Source organism: Nannospalax galili, unplaced genomic scaffold, assembly GCF_000622305.1.
Source record: "Nannospalax galili isolate Female #2095 unplaced genomic scaffold, S.galili_v1.0 scaffold34, whole genome shotgun sequence".
NCBI classification, from domain to species: Eukaryota; Metazoa; Chordata; class Mammalia; order Rodentia; family Spalacidae; genus Nannospalax; species Nannospalax galili.
Genome location: NW_008338996.1, coordinates 35,151 through 39,286, shown reverse-complemented (window position 1 = coordinate 39,286; position 4,136 = coordinate 35,151).

Below are 4,136 nucleotides of genomic sequence, written 5' to 3'. Positions count from 1 at the left end.
ACATCCAAAGGATAAAAACTGTCCCAGGGATGGTTAAGAATCCCCAAGGATTAAATAAGATGCATTTCTCTTATGATAAAGGCTATACTAGGGGTAGAAGCAGGATTTCCCACCAAGTTCTTCCTCAGCAACCTGGTGTGGTCAATGGGAAGATGACAGATAAGGCTACAGTCAGGAGGCAGACCCAGGGCCTGTCTGACTCAGGGAACCAACAAGTGCAGTGGGGACAGGAGAAGCCCCCTGCCTCCTTATCCCAGTTCAGGGTCAGGCAACTGGAGCCAGCATCTGTAAGTGCATCAAGAATATAAGAATCCAAAGGGATAACTAAAAATGGTAAAGAGCTAACCAAATTAATGCCTTGTACCCATGCTATGGTGCCTAACAAGGGTCTATGGAGAAAACAGTCAATATGAATGGACAAAACCTTTCCATGCTGTGTGAGACCTTGTCTGTGATTGATTTAATATAGGATGTTAACCTTCCTTTGAGTGTTTTACAGATGTGAAACCCATTTGAAAGATACCTGAAGAAGTAAAGGCCAGCTATAGTGCTAAGATTCTTGGGAGTTTTATGTAAGTTGGGTAAGATGAGGACAGAGACTCCCAAACTATACAACTGTTAAGAAAATATACATTACCAGGGGTGGGTTGCCCCCCTAGGAGATGTTGGTCAAAGAGAGAGGTCCTCCAATTCACCAAAGCTATTGCCATTAATGTTGGTTGTACACTAGAAAGGTCGGTAACGCCATGTTGCTGAGGACACTGCATGTTGTGAGTGTGGGAGAACAAGAAGAGATGGAACTGAGACTAAGCCAAAAAACTCTGTGCCACTGGGTTGATGACTTTCATATTGATGCAGATGGTTGGGGAAGAAAGGATCCCCTATAATTCTCCTAGGGGTGGAACACACATCTGGTGCTATAGACCAGGCCAATGCCTTGTGTCGAGAAAGACTACAGGCCCTAGTGGACAAGCCATCACAAGTATACGTATACTGTTTAGTGAATATAGTACACCTACTGGGATATCTTCTAGGCATTTGTGTTTACATTCATGTTTATTTAACTGTGTCTACTTCCTTCCATTTGTCTTTATAGTAGAAGAAACACCACTGAGATAGGTCAGTGGCCATGGCCTAAAGACAAATAATTGGGAGGCCCAAGAAGCCACTATCTTGCCATGATACAAGAGAGATTGCCCTACATCTGTCACCCCCTCCAAAGCTCAGGGACCTTAGTGGAAGATTGACGGGAAGATTGTAGGAGCAAAGGAAAGGGGTGGAGTGTCTCCCAATTGGCTAGTTCCTCCAAGGGATGAGGCCTGCCACGGAGTGTGGACTAATGCAGGGCTGCTGGGAGCCATCTTGGAATAGAAGCTGCTAGCCGTGGGGAGGTGCACGGCATGGGGAACATGCAGCTGTGCATGCAGATGCTCAAGGACAGAATGGCCTGACACTTATGGACCTAGGATGAGATCGGTGAGACATGAGCAAATGCTAGCAGTGACTATGGGCATGGCGTGGTCTGATATGGTGCACCGCTGGAGGTGCAGGGCTAAACACTGGGTACTCATTCCTTTGTAAGTTAATAAATGCACATAAAGATATGCTATATGGTTTGCTTGATAGCGCAGGAGACCCAGAGGAAACTCAGGCAACAGAGGTGATAAGTTTGTGGCTCTTCTACAATGAGGAATGACGTGGAGCACTTTTCCTGTGCTTGTTGACAGTTTTTAGTGTCAATTTAATCAATGTCTATTTTGCCCTTTTTGAATTGAGTTACTTGGAATACTACCATTGATTTGTGTGACTTCTTTTTTTTCTAGCCCAAATTTATTGATTGATTTATTTACATATATACACATATGTCACACCTTCACATATGTGTGTGCATGTGTGTGAGAGAGAGACAGATGAATCCCAAACATGATGTAGTAAAGCTACTCTTCCTTCACATCTAACATAATTTTTCCTCTGTAATCTCATGTCCAGAGACAGTCTCTTGGCACATGTAGATATTACCTATGTAACATAAAAATGAAGCTTGAATTGTCTTATTTTCAAATATTTTATTTATTATATTTACTTTATGTGTATGAGTGTATTGCCTGCATGTATGTGAGTGTACCTGTGTCGTGCAATGCCAAAGAGGTCAGAAGAGGGCTTTGGATTTCCCTGGAACTGGAGTTAAGAATGGTTCATAGCTGCCATGTGGGTGCTGGGAATTGAACCAGGTCCTCTGCAAGAGCAGTCAGTATTCTTAACCACTGAACCATCCCTCTAGCCCCTGAATTGTCTTTTTTCAATGTATATTTTTTATTGAATTTTTGTGCACTTAATACAAACATCTTTTAAAGTATTTTATTATTTTTATTTTATGTGTATAAGTGTATTGCCTCCATGTATGTAAGTACACGTGTCATACAATGCCCAAGGAAGTCAGAAGAGGACATCAGATCCCTTGGAGCTGGAATTATGGATGGTTGTTAGCTGCCATGTGGGAGCTGGGAATCGAATCTGGGTCCTCTGCAAGAGTAGCCAGTTTTCTTAACTGCTGAGCCATCTCTCCAGCCCTGATACAAAACATCTTGATCATCTTTATATCCCCTCCCTCTTTCAACCCATCCATATTCCCCCACCACCACTGGATTTCATGCCTCTTTCCTCTATGTTAAGGCCTATTGAGTCATGTTTGTCTACCCAGATTGTCCCTCAGTGCAAGTTCATCCACTGGAGTCTACTCAGCCAACTTAGAGTCTCTCCCTTAAAGAAGATCAGCTGTCCCTCACAAATAGTAATCAGCTGCCAATAGTTCCTTGGCTAAGGATGGGGCCTGCTGCCCATTTACCCAGTTCGACATTGGGTTTCTGTCTGATTGAGTTGGCATGGGTCATGTGTGGCACTGTAAACATAGCCAAATACACATGACAGGAGATGCTATAGATCTCAGAGCAAACCCAACTTCTGTCATATCCCTAGACAAGTGTAATTTATTACAGTGTACTAAATCTGGATCTTTATATTTACAGACAGGTATACCATCCACCACTGTATTAGTTATTTGCTGTTGCTGCGATAAAACACTATGACCAAGGGAACTTTTAGAAGGAAGAGTTAATTTGAGCTTATGGTTCTAGAGGAATCAGAGTCCATCATGGTGTGGAGGTGTGGTGGCAGGAGGTGGCCAGGACAGAAAGAAGAGTGCTCACACTTCAAGCAGGCACAGGAAGTAGACAGTGACTAGAAATCCTGCAAGGCGTAAGAATTCCCAAAGCCTGCCCCTAGTGACATGCTACCTCCAACATGGTCACACCTCCTAAAGCCTCCCAAAACATCATTACCAACTGGGGACAAAATACCCAAATACTTAGAGCCTATGGAGGACGTTCTTAGCCAAATCACCACAACCATTCATTAAAGAAGCTTCTTTTTGCAATAAATTGAGACCATAACAGAGTTCACAAGTGCTCACACACAGAGAATAAGTTTCTGAGAGATGCCCAGCCCAATGTGACGCATGTATAGTGGAAAACATCATTACCAACTGGGGACAAAATACCCAAATACTTAGAGCCTATGGAGGACGTTCTCAGCCAAATCACCACAACCATTCATCAAAGAAGTTTCTTTTTGCAATAAATTGAGACCATAACAGAGTTCACAAGTGCTCACACACAGAGAATAAGTTTCTGAGAGATGCCCAGCCCAATGTGACACATGTATAGTGGAATCTACATCTAAGGGTCATGGAACATAGCAGAACAGGGAGTAGAGAGAATACTAATGCCTCTCTCAACTCTCACCAGTGTAGCTGCCTCATGCAATAGTATAATGAACACAGAAGGCCACAAGTGGCAAAAGTATAGAGAATAAGATACTTCAGAGAGAGCATGTCCCTGGACAGAACTTCTATCTTAAACCTCACCCACCAATGGCTCAGGGACCACTGTGGAAGAAGGGGGTGGAAAGATTGTAAGACCCAGGGTTGGTACGTGGTTGTAAGGAAACAATTCCAGTCCTCTGAGAACTTGTTCATATGAACTTATAGTAATTGTGTGAATTGTTCTCCTCTCCTCTTCTCCCCTCCCCTCTCCTCTCCTCTCTCCTCTCCTCTCCCTTCCCCTCCCCTCCCTTCTCCC